The following is a 19,378-nucleotide window of genomic DNA, read 5'->3' as shown; positions in this document are numbered from 1 at the left end:
TATGTTTTCAGAAGTTTGATAATTTATTATAAACTATTAATATTACTATCACATTTTTGTTTTAAAATTTTATTTTGCATTAATTTTATGGAAATATGTAAATGTAACTAAATGTAACTTCAAAATAAATAAAATATTGTTTTATTCATACTTTTTCTCCATTTTTATTATATTGTAAAAAAATTACATATATCTCATTAGAAGTCTTTCACAGATTAAATCTGTCTTGATTATACCTACTTGTGCTGTGTATTATCTATAACTTGTCGATGAACATTATCGTCTATCTCATCATTTAACGGAAGAATATCAAAATCAACACCTTTGGATATACAAATATTATGCAAGACACAACAAGCAAGTATAAAATGAACAATTAAATCAGTTCGATTCATAGGGAGATGATGTAATAAGCTTCGAAAGCGTCCTTTTAAAAGACCAAATGCTTTTTCAATGGCAATTCGCGCTGGGGAATGGCAGTAATTGTAATTTTTTTGTCGTTCGGTCAAATGACCATTATCACGATAGGGAATTATTAAATTGTCATGAAGCTTATATGCAAAATCATCAATTAAATGACACCCATCAGGGAATTTTTCTGGATTGCCCAATGCATCCTGGATTTCTGAAAGACGAAAGACACGGTGATCATGTACAGAACCGATGTGTCCAATATAACAGTGAGTAAAACAAAGCTTGTGATCACACATTCCCTGTAAGATATAAGATATGATATATTGTCAGAAAGAAGAATTCTTTTATGTAAGTGTATGTGTATTACTAACTTGCAGCTGAATAGAAAAATAGCCTTTTCGATTAACATAAACCTCTGGATTTATATGTAGAGATGGAATACTGACGTGAGTGTCGTCTATAGCTCCTATGACTTTCGGAAAAGCACTAATTGCTTCGAAACCTGCCCAAACTTCTTGAACATTGTTCCCTACCGGCCATTTGATAAATATTGGTGCCAAATTTGCAAATGCACTAGTAACTCGTCGTGTTGTCAATAAAGCTGTTGATCGACTCACATTAAATTTTTCGCATATTGATCTAGAATAGAAGACTTATAAATAAAAAATGCAATATTCCATTAAATAAATCTTATTATTGAACATGATACACTACCTGTCAGAATCAAGAGTAGCCATTCTCCAAATACAGATAAGAAATTGTTTCTCTGGAGAAATCATTTCTAATCCTGGATAATATCTTTTCAAATTTGGAGCAATTATTGATAGTACGAATTCAAAAGTGTTTCTGGACATCCTATAAAAAATTTGAATAAATACTAGCAAAAATTAATATAAATATCTTAGATAAAAAATGTATAAATATTATGCATATTAGATAAGAAATAGCTAATGTCTTGTTATAAACAAGCGATGCAAAATTTTCTTTGTACCAATGATATACAAAACTTTGAAGAAAAATCAAAACCAGATAATTCATTATAACTTAAAATGTAATTTAAATTCTGCATCTTTCCATCTAGGCACCACCCCTTCCACATAATTTTCCAATCTTGAAATTTTTCTTCGATATACTTCTAAATTATCAAGAACATCCAAATCTTCGTCGCTAGATGATGAAGATGATTCTATTAATTCTTCCATGACAAGCTTTAATATTATTTTTTTTGGTTATTCATGTTTGTAGCAATATTGGAACGATAATTTACTTGAAGTATCGTTTAGGGAGCTCGAAAGCGTAAGCTCCTTATAGTTTCCTCGAACGAGCATTAGTGTCAGCGTTAGTGTCTTTTGCGCGATAGCGCGCTCCCCGAACGCACCCGATATGTTGCATCATTTGCCCCTCCAACTGCGGTAAAACGAACGTGTTGATAAGCATGCTCGAAAGCCAGTATAGCGCGTGCTTCGAGAATGTACGTCTACTCGAACTCCCTGCAACAATCGAAGTATCGATACCTGGCGGAGTTGCTCGAATCGATGGACGAGATCGGCTATTGCGCGTTCTCGAACAATAGCAACGTCGTGCCACCGAGCGAGGCGCTTCCCAACTCGATATTCGACGACGTGGCCTGTGACAAGCAGAACGCGATCAGGAAATATTTCGCCATGGTCAACACTCGAACATCGATTGTTTCTATTTCTGTCAGACACGCTAAAATTCCGAAACACTTGATACGCGACAACGCGAATCTCTTGATTCTGTTTAAGTAGGATGATACTAATCTAAAGCACATTTACAACGAGCACGTGAACGGATATGTCGTACGAGGATTTTTGCGCCTTGTTGGAAACGCAAATACGGTTTCGTAGTCATTGATAAGGACCGCGCGTTAAGGAACGGTAGATACAGAGGATGATTAATGATTTCGCCGCGATGTAGAGCGATCAGTTGTGCGACGAGAATGAACATCGACGCTGCTGCGAGTATGGATGTCGACGCTGCGGCGAGTACAGACGTCGCTCGATGAGGAAAAACTAGAGATCGCGAAGATTCAGGACTCTATACGTAAAAAGCACAGAGTGTTAAAGACCGGTGAGACAGAGGAGGAGATCACACTGGAGAAGCGATTCAAACCGATCGTTCAGTCGTTGAAACGAATCGCCGAGAACACCGCGCGAGACGAGTCGACCGAGGGAATCAATCCAATCGCATTCATCGGCGCTAAGAGGAAACACGAGACCGACGACGAGCCGCCGTCAAGATAGACGAAGAGACGCCTCTCGACGAGATCGCCCTCGATCGCGACGGCTAGTCCCGCGACGAGAGGCGAATCGAAGGAATTGATCTTGAACGCGCAATGAGGACGTTAGGTCGCAAATATATGGGCGCGCTTCTAAGTGGAGACAGACAGAACGAAATCGACCACGTTTACAGGGTGTACTTCGACGTGGGCGGCTCGATGCTCGGGCGACAAGCGATTCGACTTGGCCGCCGACGACAGCGTGATCGTGGGCGATGTGCGATATCCGGGTACCCCGGGCTTATACGAGTTAATCTTCAAGAGACTCTCCGACGACGTCGTGTACATGGAGAACGACAAGCAAATGTACAAGAGTATACTGTTGACTACGAACGCCTATCGGCGTGGTCACAACGCTTTATGCCCATTCTAGGAAACAAAGATTTCAAGTACAAGCACATCATCGCGCCGTTATTGCTCGATAGAGACAAAATTGGCGCTGGTATTGGTAAAACGAGAAAAAGAGGGATCGACTCTGTTCCATCCGCTATGAGAAACAAAAGAATCGAGTACGTTCACTGGGACGATCCCAACAAGCTAGTCGATTGTCTTCGATTGTTCGACGCCTCTCGATAAGCGGGCAATAATGCTCACGACAACGAGATTCTGTCGATAATCGAGGAGCTTCGCGAGAAAAATGCGGCACGTACTTGCGGCGACCGGTATTCCCGTCATGTCAGTGAACAAATTCGGAAGATCGTTGGAATCGACAGGGCACGCTCGCGATCGTCGATCGAGTCCCTACGCGTCATTACGTGCGTAACACCGCGCTCTGTCTGAGCGATGATTACTACGACGCGAGAGACAGAATCATACGACGTTTAGCCGCACCGAGAACCGATACCGACGCCGCGAGGAAGAGCTGCGTGCACAACGCATTTCGAGACGCGGAGATGAGGATCTTCGAGACGAGCGAACTCTCGGCGAGCACCCGAGCGTTGCTGTCGGAAAGCACGGCCAGATCGATCGGCGAATTGGAGGAATCTATGACGCGCGTAGCCCAATTATTTCTAAAATATGATACAGATCGCCGAGATTATGAGTAGATTATCGCGCGTGGTAGATTCATCACCCGCGAAGGCTTGATGTCCATGAACAAATTCGGAAAGTCTCTGGAGAGACAGCGCATCGTCGACGATCGTTCGATGATTGCATCCCTGCGAGCGTACGTGCGTCGCAGCGCGCTATATCTGAATCCGGACGTCTACGAGGTCAACAGACGCAAGATACGGCATCTGGACGCGCCGATCGACGACGCCGACGCGACGACCAAGGGTCGACGACGCGTTTCGCGTAAGGAGCGAGGAGTCGAAAGCTCTAACGAACGAGCTACGAAAACAGCTGGATAATATGAACAAGCGGATTCGAAATATTTTCCTACAGTATTACGACGTAAGAACCGAAGTGGACATTCTGCGACACTTCGAAAAGAAGAGGGAAGTCTCGCATGTCAATCTCGATAAACGAATAGGAGAGACGAGAGACGCGACGGAACGAGCTCGAGAAGCGGGACGAATTGCAAGAGAGAGATCTGAGCAAGATCCAAAAGGTCGTCGACGCTTAGGAGAAACTGACGCGGTACCTAGAGGAATCCCTGCGACAGATCGAGAAGAAGAGGGAGAAACGAGACGACTGAGCGCTTTGGAAATGGGACGAACTGCGAGCTAGAAATTCGAACGAGATCCGAAAAGTCGTCAAGACACTCGGCGACGCTCAGGAGAAACGAATGCGAAACCTAGAGGAACCACTACGAAATCTAGAGGAATTCCTGCGAAATCTAGAAAAATCCCTGCGAAACGAGCTCGAGGCGTCGTCGACGAGCCGCGAGAGGTCTCTACGGACGTGGAGAATCTCGCATGTAGCATAATAGATCTGACGAGGATCGCGAGAGAACTGACGGACAAAGCGGTAATGAGAGAGACGCTGGACACTACGCTGGCCTCGTTGAACGTAGATAAAATGGTGACTAGAGAAACGATAGACAAATTACTAATCGCGCTAAAAACGGATATCCCGAATATCATGAAACACACGATTAACATTTGGAACGAGGAACAAGAGTGAACGCGCGAAGCGACGAACACGAATAAAACTAGCGCGAATCGTGCTTCATAAATCAGCGATGAGCGTCGAGAAGAGGAGACTCGTCGAGGAGCTTTACGCGCCCGCGCGAAGAAACTTCCTGCGTCGTCGTGTCCTAATGCACGGTTACGATGATCTGTGGCAGACCGATATCGTCGAGATGCGTTCGTACGTGCGACGAAACAAAAATTACAACTACGTGATGACGATTATCGACGTGTTGAGCAAGTACGCGTGGGCGGTATCACTCAAGAGCAAGAACGGAAGCGAGGTAGTCACGACGTTGTCCAAGATATTTCGCGACGACGCTCGATATCTGCGAAATCTACAAACGGACAAGGGCAAGGAGTTCTACAACGCCTCCGTAAAAATGGTTATGGACAGATACGATATACTACTCGACGTACTCGGTGATGAAGGCGGCAGTGGTGGAGCGATTTAATCGTATGCTCAAGAACAACATGCGGAGGCTCTTCACGCTCAACAGATCGTACAGATGGCTCGACGCTCTATCGCGTTTAATCTCGGAGTATAACAACCGCATCGAACGATTGGAATGCGACCGACGACGTAACTCCCGCCGTTGCCAAGAGACTCCTCTCCACGGTATACAGTCACTTGAAGATCGCAGCCCCCGCGAGGTTCAAGATGAACGATCCGGTATGCGTCAGCAAATTCAAAACTATTTTCGAGAAGAGATATACACCTAACTGGACGACCGAGATTTTTCGAATCGCCAAGGTGCAACACACGAATCTCGTGACGTATCTGTTGAAAGACTATTGCGGAGAATGTGGCCGGAGGATTCTATGAACGAGTTACTGCGAGTTTCCAAATCCGATATCTATCTCATAGAGAAGGTGCTACGTAGAAAGGACGATAGGATTTTCGTCAAATTTAGGAATAGACAATACATACAACTCTTGGATACATAAAACGGCTGTATTATAATGAATAAAGAGTACAAAGTGAAACGATTATTTATTCTACATGGTAAAAGTATTTATACTACATTAGTATCTGATACGGATAGCTTATAATGACCCCACGGTAATGTATCGGTAGAGTCAGGTGTTACGTATCGCTTGTCGTCATAAGGACTCAAGGCTAGCTTTAATTCGGATACGGTGTAAACCTCGTGCAGCATCAAGCGTATGCACGCCTGACGTCTCGATTGCTGCGACGATTCGTTCAAGCAAAGCGCGAAATCTTTGGACGTTATCGTTTTCGCGACGGTACTCCTCTTGACGCCCTTTATTCTCTTCGTATCGCTCTTTCCCAGAACTCTCAGAGCATACATCTTCGCCCTGAATTCCGTCATGATCGCTCCGTTGTTTTCGTCCTTCATCAAACCGAGAACCGTCTTGTTTGAGTGCGGTATATCGTATGCGTTGTCGTTGGGGTAATCGCTGGTGTCGAATCTCGCGATATCCCGCTTCATATTCTCGTAAATGTTTCGGCATTCCAGAAAATATATCAAGCTATCGGTGTCCGTGTACATGATTTTGCATTTAGAGCGATAAAGCAGCATCATATAATCGTAATGAAAATCGTACAAACACGTCTTGGATATCTCTAGAATGCACATACCGATGTAGATCGATTTGTTAAAATTAACTTCGAGTTTGCAACTCGACGGCCATGAGATTCTTGTCGAAGACGCTCCTACTGTGGAAGTTCGATTTCGCGATCAGCGCCTCCGCGCCGTATCTCTCGTCCCAACGCGTCACGAGCCTCACGTCTACGTGATCGCGCACGTTCTCCATTGTCTTGTTGAAAACCGCGTTGTTTATCAGCTTATACAGATTCCTCTCAAACTCGCGCGAGTTCTCCGTTTTGTATTGAGCTCGATGTACGCGCGCAGCCAAGGAGACTGCGCGAACTGCAATGCGCGGTAGACCTTCGTCACGCGTAAACCGTGTCGCACGCACTGCTGAAGCGATAGTGCGTCACATAACGCGACTTGTCGTAGAGCGTGGCGAGCTTTTCGATTTCCCGGCGGTCTTTCGCGTGTCGGACAGAACTGAAGATCGCGTGGCCGTCGTGAAAATATCGCGGATACTCAAGATCAACCTCTAGAATATAACCGATATCGGAGTGGATATCAGGTGACACCGGAGTCTGAAGACTCTCGACGTCTTCGATCCACCGAAATTCCGCATACGGTAAGGGTTCGCACATGGCTCAGCCGTTGTTCACGTACATATAGTACATGAGATACGACGACGGTCGAGACGAGTCGTAAAATGATTCGTATTGGTTGTTAGTTCGCGCGTACCTGTTCGCGCGTACCTGTCGAGCATTGACTCAGACCGCCGCGTATATCGCGCTCTACGAACATCACTATATCGATATCGGTAAGCAGATCGAATTGAACGTTCGTGTATTTCAACCGGTAACGTGAAATAATGCGCTGGATCCAAACCATAACTCTCCCGAAAATTTACAAAAACATCCGCCAAGAGAAACACATCCGTTTTCAAATATAGATCGCTGTACTCGCCAAGAGTCCTCACGCGAAAACGCTCTCATATCCTTCGCGCGTGCTCATAATCGCTAGCGCTCACAGTTTCATCAGTCAAAGAACTGTGAAAGGCTTCGATCGGCGGTAACTCTCTAATAGTTTATCAACGCTGTCGACGTACTCGTACGGAAATACGCCCTTGCGCGTGAGCGATTTGAAATTCTTCGCGACGGACCGGAGAATTCGCGATCCTCAATTTGTCCCGATCTAGATACGAAACTAATTTTTCTAAACTGGTATTGAGAAACTTAAACGAATCTACGAAACGCAATTTTTCCATTTTCCATATGCCGAATCATTGACAGTTTTCGAAAACGCGATGTAATTCTCCTTAGTCAGCGGTAATAGGTCGACTCTACCCTCGAAAGTGTTCGCTACATCCTTAATAATAAAATGTGCGCCGTAACGGATAGATTGTGAAAAAAAACGGGAACAACGAATGCATTTTGAGTTCAAATTGCAACTCGCATGCGCGGGTCTTCTGTAACGTCTGGTAAGATGACAGTGATCGCGCACGCGAACGTCATACGACCCAAAGATCCTTCCGCACACGTGACAATTTGTCGCCCTTTGAAAAGCACTCCGCTCGTCTGGCGTGAGCTCCGATATCGGTACGCTCGCGCAGAGAACCTTCCTCACACACGAGAACGCACAGCTCCTCGACGTACCACGAGACGCAATCGTCGCTTCGACGAGATCTATACGCGAATACGATTCCGCGCTACGCAAATAATATCACGCTGAATGCCTTGTGATGTTGATAGGCGAATCTATCGAGATTCCCCGTGAACCATCGATCTCTCTTTTCTAAAACGCACTCCAAATCGGCGTACACGACAAATCGTAGTCTCTTCTTTTCATTGTGATTGCGGAAGGAGAGCCACTTGTCGCTCTTCCGCTCAGAAGAATAACGGCGCAGTCGTTCGCTCTTCTGCATTCGACGCTATGCGTGACCAGTTTCTCGTTCGAGTAAAAGTAATACAGACATCTGAAAATACATTTATACATTTAACGATTTATGATTAATACAAATTTACTTCGCGACGAGCATAGTTTCTCTCTTACGCTTACCGATCGCATATGTACTTTTTCTCCTTATGCCTGTTTATTTGTGATGTTAACAGTCGAGACAGGTGCTTTATCCATACAAAGTGACCAACATTATCGCCGCGCCGCTCGTTCGACAGAGCAAATTCACGTGCGTAGACTTCTTTTTCCCCGTGAGCGACAAGGGAACGACCATGATACCGTTCCTCTCCCTTTTCTCTCGAATGGCAAATACATTGATAGACAACTTGTTAAGACGTTCGAATCTAGCGATGTTTCGTAGCGTCATAGGAAGGAAAGTCAATACCATCGAACATCAACGAATAGTGAAGATACGATGAAGATCTGTCCGGGTGTAGATCGACGGGATACAAAGAGGCCATCACCGCCCACGCGAAGCACGCGTTGTCGTTTGAACGTACGTTAATCACGACTCTCTTATATCTTATCTTCAGAGGAAGTGATGTCCAACATCCAACATGCATAGGATTACACTTGTTCACATTGATCATCAAATTTAATATCCGAAGTAACGTCCAACCGCTGTCGAGTTCCTGAAATTCCTCCAGTGATGTCAGGATAACATCCATAACGTCTCCGTCGTACCATTCTCGTAGATCGGACATATCGAATAGCTGACAATTCTTCGTGCGAATGCTCTTATTATTCGCGACGAACTCCCCGTGAAACGCGGTGTTGACCTTGAAACACGCGTGCGTATCGAGATCGACGGGCACTCGCTCGAGCATCGTGTCTCTCGCATCCTCGAGAAACCGTCGGTTCAACGTACTCGATGTTTACCACCGCACCCATTTGCACGCGATTCGCGAAGGCCGTCTCGATATTCACTCACTCGAATCCCTTCGAACCCTGCACCCGAATAATCGAAATGTCGACTCAAAGCGAGTCTCGCACCCTCCAACTGCGCTACTTGAGAGATCAGAGAATTTATTGTTCCGGTAACTGTAGAGTCGACTCTATTCTCGCACCTGTCTCTCAAAACCTCGAGACACTCGACGCACTCCCGTTCCCAAACGCGATAGGCGCACACCCCTTCAACTCCCGCCGCGCGCTCGAGAAGATCGCGACTCTTCTCTTATCGCAACCCCCACACGATATTACCCCAACCATCCGTAGGAATGACGAATTTGACGTCTCGAAGTTCTCTCTGTCTCGCTATTCTCTCATAGATCACCGCTCTGTCGCTCAGAGCGAGCAACGTTTCGATCCACAGTTTTTCTCACGGGCTCTCCGTACCGATCTCTCGTCGCAGATGATACATGGCCACGTTCCAGCGAACGTCCTCTCTCACCTTGATCCACTTCTCATCGTTGCTAGACACGTAGTAATACTATAAACACTGTCGTCTCTCTCGGTAACCGACTCGTAACGATCGTCGCCACCAATATCACCGTCGAGATTGCGATGTGTCACGTTATGATCGAACGCGCATAAAAGTGGATCGTCGCTCTCGCTCGAAGACGAACCGCCATTAAGCGCGGCTTCTTCCATATACCACGTTCTTAACAATGAAAACAAAATGCCTCTCTAATGCCGACTAGATATATACTCTGAGGTAGCGTCGAGGACACGCCAAACCACGGCACAACTTATCCCAGCGACCGCTAGAGGGCTTCACCTTCTCTCCCCGGATGCAAACTCCCCGGGGATCCTATGACCTTCCTCTCCTCTTCACTTGTGGTACGATTACATCCATGAATAGCTATTCAATTACTATTCATACATGTAGTCGCCAATAGTCGCAGTTACTATTCATGCATGTAATCGCCAATAGTTACTACTTAAATTACTACAGAAATTGAATGGTAATTATAGAAATCTGAATAGTTCTCAATAGTTCTCAATAGTTCTTAATAGTTTCTTTCCATACGGGTTCTTGTACATTATATCTATTTTTATTCTCTGTTTCTCCCGTTGCAGTTCTCTATCCCTTTCCAATGTATACTTACCATATTCTTGCTTACTGTGCTGCTTCTTGCTTAACGATGTTCTCTCTTATTACAATTCTTATAATGATTTTTTAAAATTGTTATTGTTATTATTAAGTTGTTAATTTTATTATTAGTATGTATGTATGTATGTATGTATGTATGTATGCATGCATGCATGTATGTATGTATGCATGTATATATGTAGGTATGTATGTGGGTATGTGGGTATGTGAGTATGTAGGTATGTAGGTATGTAGGTATGTAGGTATGTACGTTTCGTTTACCAAACACGTTAAAGATATCATCGAGAAGTCAGATTCTCTGAAATTGTGTACAATTATGGTTCATCGAGTCGTAGTACATCAAGTATGATGACGGCTTCGAACGTTGCTAATTTTTGACGTGAACGCGATCGCTCCGGATTCGCCTACGAGTTATATTCTCGAGGTTGATTTCAAGTATCCGCATCATCTGCATGACCGACATACACTAACTTACCTTTCTGTCCGATGCGCGATAAATTTTAATAATCGATTATCTAAGAAAAGTAAGTATAAAATTAATGTATTATATCAATGATCATGCTTATGTTGTTATTAATCTATAGACTTTGACATGTTGATCCAATGAATCAGGAGCGTTTTGCTTGCATTGAAAGGTGGATGAACTTTATAAGAGAACATTTCAGCGATGGAATACGTTCGTGATCGATGAAGAGGAACATTTTATTAATTATTCGCGTTTCGATACTGATATTGTAGAATTTCCACGGTTGATTGATTTTTTTTATGAACTAATTAATTATTTTTCCGAATGATCTAGAGGATGTGAATGATGTGGATGATCCAGAAAATGTGACTAAATGTGGACTATCGAACACCAAAATTTAGAATATAGTAAACCATCATTAAACATACATATATGTACATACATATATACATACGTATATATGTACATACATACATACATACATACTAATAATAAGCAAGACTACTTGGCGCCGCCGATACCAATCGGGGAATTATCTTAGAAAAAATGAGCTGTATTTGTTGCACGACTCGAGTGACCGCCATAGAAATGGATGCTATATTGACTAAAATAAAAAAATTTTATTTGTAACATTTTTTTATTGATTTTTCTTGATATGCATTAAAATGCTTATTGATAACGTAAAAAATAATTTTAAAAAATAATTAAAAAATAGTTATGAAATGCTTACTTTTGACTGACATGCTGGATGAGAAAATAATTTGACTTTTCCAAAATCATCATCCGTAACCAAGAGCTTATCATCACCACTTCGTGTGCAATCATTTATATCAGTCTCATCAGTGCTGTCCGACCAAAATACCTATTGTCTCGAACGATAAGACGCAGGAATGAGTTGTTCAGTCAACATTTCTCAACATTGAAGATTTGATGATACACACCAAGATTCCCTAAAAAAATCAGAAAAAAGGTGTTAAATTTTACATTTAAAAATATGTAGAGTTAAAACTAATATAATTAATGTAATAAAGATTATAAAGCTAATTAATATAATTAATATAATTTAATTTTTTTATCTTCTTTTATGTGAACCAAAGAGGAATTTATTTGTAATTAGTAATTAGTAATTAGTAATGAGCTATTATAAAAAAGGAAATTTTTGATAGACTTACCGATAAAGACTATTGAGAAAATAGACCTGGACGTTGAAGGAAAAATCCGCGACTTCGTTCTCGATTTTGTCCGGAACTCAAAAATTTTTCTAGGTGTTGAAAAAAGAATTCATGACCTCGTCCGCGATCTTGTCCGGAATTCAGAATTTCTGGGCGTTGAAGGAAGAATCCGCGATCTCGTCCACAATTTTGTCCGGAACTCAAAACATTTTTTCTAGATATTGAAGAAAGAATCCACGATCTCATCCATAATCTTGTTCGGAATTCAAAAAATTTTTCTAGACGTTAAAGAAAAAATCCGCGACCCCGTCCGCGATCTTGTCCGGAACGCAAGCTAGCACTTGTTCCACTTCTTCGAGCTCTCTTTGCGCGATCACCTTATATGAGAGCATAGTGGCGGACGATGGCAGCTGTGAACGCCGGTCCCCACGCCCTGCTAAGTCCTCGCAATTTGTTTATAATTCTCTGAGTCGCAATTTATAGCAGTCGTATTATCAGCGCTTCTCATAACATGCCGCGATACGTACAATCGTCAATGCTACTTCTTTTGTCTAAATCGGAGCATCATTATAGGTCTTTTTTGAATTGTAATTTGTTTATAGTAGCCGAATTATCGACACTTTGCTAAATAGTGATATCTTCGATAGGCATCAACTCATCGATTGCGAGCTGTTAGCTTTTTTTGTATGTAAGAAGAAAAAAAGACAATATAAGAAATATATGTTTCACGCTTAAATCAAATGTATTTAAATTATTTAAGCGGGCGGCGACGGTGGCGGAGGCGACGGCGACGGCGGCGGCGGGCCGTGGGCCCTGTTACGTTATGTTCGTGCGTCCTGTCCTCCGAGTCGCAGATTGTTTTATCTATTTATTTTAGCAGCCGGATTATCGGTGCTTCTCTTGATACATACGTCCATTTCTAGGAAAAGCCATCTTTTTTTCGCTCTTCCTAGAAAAAAAGCGATGGCAAATGTATTTCCCAGTTAGAAATAGGTTTTCGAAACGATGTCGTTTCGACATCGTTAAGATCGAAAAGTTGTCGAAACTTGCGTCGAAATTTCAACATTTTCGATTAATCAAAGATTGCATAAAAAGAGTATAATAAGAGTTTGACACATTTTTTAAATTTTTTAGTGTATATATTGTGATATACTACTGTGATCAAATATAAACGAGATTTTTACATTTAAACTGTGCGGGTTCATCGATTCTGACAAATATTTTTTTGATTAAATTAGTAGTACTGTCTTTGACATCTGTGTGAAATTTCATTCTCTTCATTTGTTTAATAGTGAACGTTTTTGTGAATATCCAAAAGTATTTTTTTCGATTTTTACGATGTGTGATTCTGTTGGGCAAAGAAATTGTATTTTATTTGGTTTGCGGAATGAAATTTCTGCTACTGAAACGTTCAGAATGTTGCAGAAGGCTTTTGGTGACCAGGCTCTATCAAGACCAAGAGTATTTGTCTGGTATAAAATGTTGAAAGATGGTCGAGAAAGCGTAGAAAACGAATCACATCAAAGACGACCAAAAATATCAACTGATGAACAACACATGAAGCAAATCAAAGATTTGGTGCTCCAAAATCGTCGATTGACAATTAGAGAACTTGCCGATACTGTAAACATTTCATTTGGATCAGTCCAGACCATTTTGAAAGACCATTTGTGCTTGAGAAGAGTCAAATCTCGTTTGGTTCCGAAAACACTCAATTTTTTGGAAAAACAGCGTCGCGTTGAAGTGTGTGAAACAATGATTTCTGACTACCAGGGCAAGATGAAACGCATGATAACTGGAGATGAGACTTGGATCTATGCGTACGACTCGGAAACAACCGACCAATCGAGCGAATATCGTGCAAAAGGTGAGGCAAGATCAAAAAGATCGCGCTAAAGTCGCTCAAAAATCAAGGTTTTGTTAACAGTTTTCTTCGATTATCGTGGTATGGTGCATTATAATGAATTCCTTCCGCCGGGCTAAACTGTCAACAAGGAATATTATTTGAGTGTTATGCGTCGTTTGCGTGAAGCTATTCGCCTCAAGAGGCTAGATTTATGGACAGACAACTCATGATTTTTACACCACGATAATGCGCCATCTCACACTGCATTGGTTCTTCGTGACCATTTCGCCAAAAACTCAACTCATATCGTTCCACAACCACCGTATTCGCCTGATTTAGCACCGTGTGACTTCTGGCTATTCAGTAAACTTAAAAGACCGCTCCGGGGACACCGTTTTGAATCGATTGAGGAGATACAAGCCGAAACGAAGAAGGTATTGAAGGCCATTCCGGAAGAAGAGTTTTCAGAGTGTTTCGAGGATTGGGAAAAGCGTTGGCATAAGTGTATTGCATCGGGAGGGGATTATTTTGAAGGCGACGAATTTGATTTTGAAGAATAAATAAAGATTTTTCACTCTATAACAAAAATCTCGTTTATATTTGATCACAGTAGTATAATCTTATATTTTGAAACATTTTGTTAATAATTCGAATCGACATCATTTCGATCTCATTACGACTATCAAGAAATAATCCATCGAATCGACATCGAAAAGATGTCAATTTGTTGATTTCAATGTCGAATCGATGTTGATTTGATGTCGATTCCATTATTATTTCTCGCTGGAATTAACGGAGAGAAAATTAACTAATTGCATTTCAATAATTCGGCCCATTGACCAAAATGCAATTGGTCAATTCTCTCTTCGCTCAAGATCTCAAACCGATTCCTAGCATCATGGATATTTACTCAGATTGCGGACCACTTGACACTACAAATGCTTTGAAGCATTCCTTGATTAATCTTTTAGTTCTTTGTTCCAATCAGTTAATCAAATGCTTCGAAGTATTTATAGCATCAAGTGGGACAGCACGCAGTCTCATTAGATGCAATGCGCATGTGCAAGAAAAAGCAACTCATCTAGCAACACTGGTGCTGGATCTGATCATCAGCGAAGTAAATTAGCGGAGTAATTACGAGAGAAACTAATTTATTTCAAGATACGTTCTGTCCAAGATTCAAGTGCTTTCTAATTTATTATAAAATCTGTATAAAATAAAGTGCTTTTTTGAATCTTATTCAATGATGGAAGAAAATATAGTAAATTTTTTCAGTCATTACTATTTTTTTAGGTTAACTTATAATTTTTTAAGGTTATTATTACTTTGTACACACACGCACGCACGCACGCACGCACGCACGCACGCACGCACGCACGCACGCACGCACGCACGCACGCACGCACGCACGCACGCACGCACGCACGCACGCACGCACGCACGCACGCACGCACGCACGCACGCACGCACGCACGCACGCACGCACGCACGCACGCACGCACGCACGCACGCACGCACGCACGCACGCACGCATGCACGCACGCACGCACGCACGCATCAAATTAAACATGACGAATAAGCACGTGTATGTGCAAAGCGGTCAGGACTGGCGCGCGTTCCTGAGGCCGGCCTGGGACTTTATCTTTGACGACTTCACTGTATTGTTTAAAATATAATACAAGTTAACAAAATAAGTATTCACCCTTTATGTAACGATTTAATAAAAAAATTGTCTGATTTCGTAGCATTATCTGGAAATAAAAATAAATGTAAATTATATAGTGTATGAACTGAGCATTCTATTATTTTAATTATTTTCTTATTGTCGTATATGCAATTGCATATGACAATAAAAAAATACTGAATTTAACGAATACTTATTAATTATGTGAGTACGTAATCATGAAAAGTCAAAAAATTGATTTTTTTATAATAGTGTCTAAATAATTCGTTAAATTCAGTATATTTTTTTATTGTTATATGCAATTGTGCAGTAATTAAAATAATAGAATGCTCAGCTCACGATATTATTTACATTTATTTTTATTTCGAGATAATACTATGAAATGAGACAATTTTTTTATTAAAGGATGAAAACAATTGTAAGAATTAGACGACCGTAAGCATGAAAGAGATTCGGAATATAAACAGCTAACAGAGAGGAGCCATCGTGGTCGTGCAGACTAAGTGTCGGATTGGTAGACGAGGGATCCCGAGTTCAAATCCAGTCGGTCTCCGTTAATTTTTTCCGAATCTAATAATAGATATCTTTCACAATACTTATTTTGTTAACTTTTGTCATATTTTAAACAATATAGTACGTGAAGTCATCAAAGATTAAGTACCAGACCGCGTCGGCCTGAGGAACGCGCGCCAGCCCTGACCGCTATGCACACACGCGCGCTCATTCGTCACTTTTAATTTGATCCACTGTAAAAGCTACTCGTCGCACGCAATTTTGCTAAAGAAAAAAGTTGTTTCTTTTAGTATAAAGAATCACGTAATGTACTCCAAATGCGGGAGTTTTGAGACACTCTGTATATATATATATATATATATATATATATATATATATATATATATAAACTTGTAACGGAGCGCATCCTTCCGCTCCGTTCCTCCTCCGGATTTCCCCCGACCGACCATCCGTCGGGGACCGCCGAACATCAGGCGGAGTGCGGCAGTGGCCGCAAAGAGGCAGCAATGCCTCCTTTTTTAAAGACTTATACACGCGAACTCCGAAAGCGTCGGAGAATACCGCGAAAACACGTATGTTTTCGTGGTATTTCCCCGCACCGCGCCAAGCGTCGCGTCAACAAGCGCGAACGCCCCCCGCGCCGCGCCACGCACCGTACCACCGAGCGCGAAAGCGTCCCGCACCGCACCGACGCCGCGCCACGCAACCGAGCGAGCGTCCCGCACCGCGCCACGACCGCGTCCACAAGCGCGCAACCACCCCGCACCGCGCCGCTACCTTCCCTACGAATTCCTTCCCTACCCAAAAAACCAATCATCCCCCCGATCCTTTTTTTTCCGCTCCTGGGGAGAGGGATGCCAACCCCGAGATCGACCAATCCGACCGATCCGACCGAAAATACCGAGGTCGATCTCGGATATAAAAAGGCATCGCTCTCCACAGAAAATGACTCACTCACGCTCCGTTTACTCCTGTTCCTAGATCGTCTCCGAGAGCTCACCTCGAGGAAACGATCTTCCGAAACCGGCAGCAAGCCTGAGATTGTTGGGGCTCTCCCCAACGCGCCAAGTTCGCTTGGCCTGGCCGAAAGCCGTCTCCGTAGCTCGCACGGCAAGCCGAGAGTTGCTGGGGTCTCCCCAGCGCGTCGAGTTCGCTCGACCCGACTCTGCCGTTCCGAGATTTCACCGCCGAGTACCGGGGTTCTCCCCGATACTACCTCTCCGAGCACCAGGGTACACCCTGGTCGGCCGAGTACACTCGGCGCCGCCACCTTCTTCTCCGCACACAGCCGGGGCTCTCCCCGGCTGGCCGAGTACACTCGGCGTTCACGCAAACAGACGAGGGGCCCACCCCCCGTCAGCCGAGCACTCTCAGCAGGGAACGGGCACACCCGTTCTCCGATCTCAATGATCCGCCGACCTCGCGAAATATCCACCCTCGCGACAATACCCGCGACACGCGTGCACGTTTAAATCGCCGATTTAAAGGCCCGCGACTAACACGTGCGACACCGCCGCCGCCGCGCGCGCCCCGCGCCACCGAACTGCGCACCGCGATCAGTATCGCGCCGACCGCCCGAGCGATCTCTTATTTTGTATTTACGCATTACCCGCACGCCGATCGCCGCCTCGCCCGTCTACGGCCACGAACATTTAACGCGACGATTCGGTGCATTCCATCGCACCACTTTTAGCTAAATAAACATCGTTATTTATTATCCATCTCGCCTCACACTTTAATCTCGCCTTTCTGTCTCCAACGTCCTCGCTTCTCCCCCTGGTAACCGACTGACCGCTCTCCGCGCGGAAAAGCGAGACCGTTATAAACTAGAGAATATATAAATATATAAATATATAATAAAATATATAAATATATAAAACTAAAGAAACTAGAAAATGTGTGTAAAGTAAATATCTGCTATGACAGTTCGTTGGCCTTATCTAGACTTTAATTATCTTATTATTTTTATATTTGTTTTTTATGTGTCTCAAATAGTGCGAGGTAATCTGGGCTCTTTTCACATGCATTTCTGTTTTAATTTTTATAAAAATGTTAAATAGTTATAGTCTGAATTTCCAAATTTGTTATCAGATCGTTCACAATTTTTTAATGACAATAAAAATTAAAACAGAATTGCATGCCCAGATAATTATCCTGCACAATCTAAAGCTGAAATTATTTAAACGACACTATTTTTGCAACTGCAATGTTCACAAAACGTACACATAATGATGTATCTTAACACGGTTGAAACCCACACTGTAAATAAATAAAGTATAATATTAATGTTAATGTTGTAATATTATTAATAAACAATTATAATGAACATTGTAATAAATATTTTGTTGAAATATCTTATTATACAGTTATTATAGTTGGATTACTATTACAGTAGAAATTTAGTATTGTTTTAAACTAAATTAAGTTTAAGTTAATGACTCATAAAATTAACTTATGTAAAAAATTGAATTAAAATTAATTTAAATTAAATTATAAATAAATTTTGAAAATTTATTTATATTAAAATAAAATGTCGTAGTTTTTTTAAAAAAAAAGTTTAAATAATGAAACGATTGCAATGATTGTATAGATTATAAAATGAATATAATATTTTATTTGTAAATTAAATTTATACGAAATAATAATGAAATATTGTTTCTAGTAAAAATATGAGAATATTTTTTTAAATTTCTTTTCTTTTACATAAATAAATTTTTAACTTAAGAGAAAAAATTAATAAGTTTGAGTTTATGTGTTTCAAAAATAATTAATTAAAAAATAAATTCATTTAATTTGTCTATCAACTACCGTCCAACTTTATTACTTCAAATATACTATTGGTTTGTTTGTTATTATTCTTTTTTTTCTCTTGTTCTCCAAGCTCATTTAATAATGATGCAATTTTATTAAATCTTAATCAGTATTTGGTCAATGCTTTGTTGGATTTAATAGAAATAGTAATTCTTTTTTTTGCATGTTTAATTTGTTGTTTTATCTGTTAACAGAAAAAAGAAAAAATAAAATATACAAAATAAAAGAATAAATATCTATTATTAAATCTAGTATTAAAGTAATTAGTACATTAATATAACTTTTTAACATTATTAATTTTATTCTAATTTGTCATTTCCTATAAGATTTTTTCTAAGTCTGCAAAAAGGAAACTGTAAAGAAGAACTGCAAAGTCTGCTATGAAAATAATGCTTAAAATAGATGAATTGCACAAGAGAATCAATAGGATACATGTACAATCATCAGATACCCAACTTGAATCGATATCGAAACGACCTCAATTTTTAAATCAATTTTTCAGTGAGAAATAAGTCCTCGAAAAGACATCGTTTCGATGTCGAAAC

At 41.6% G+C, this 19,378-nt stretch overlaps 1 pseudogene across 1 annotated transcript; it reads right to left on the bottom strand.

The window, feature by feature from the left end:
- Nucleotides 1-118: 118 nt before the first annotated feature.
- Nucleotides 119-18,473, bottom strand: LOC105422908 (uncharacterized; annotated as a pseudogene). The gene is made up of 5 exons (XR_016139642.1): nt 11,980-18,473; nt 11,538-11,757; nt 1,129-1,269; nt 786-1,053; nt 119-713 (listed from the first exon to the last, which is right to left on the bottom strand). The product of XR_016139642.1 is annotated as an uncharacterized LOC105422908 (transcript).
- Nucleotides 18,474-19,378: the final 905 nt, after the last annotated feature.

Source organism: Pogonomyrmex barbatus, unplaced genomic scaffold (genome assembly GCF_055798465.1).
Source record: "Pogonomyrmex barbatus isolate J1 unplaced genomic scaffold, ASM5579846v1 scaffold24, whole genome shotgun sequence".
Lineage (NCBI taxonomy): Eukaryota > Metazoa > Arthropoda > Insecta > Hymenoptera > Formicidae > Pogonomyrmex > Pogonomyrmex barbatus.
Note: the sequence above shows the minus strand (reverse complement) of the source record. Positions and strands in the feature narration are given on the sequence as shown.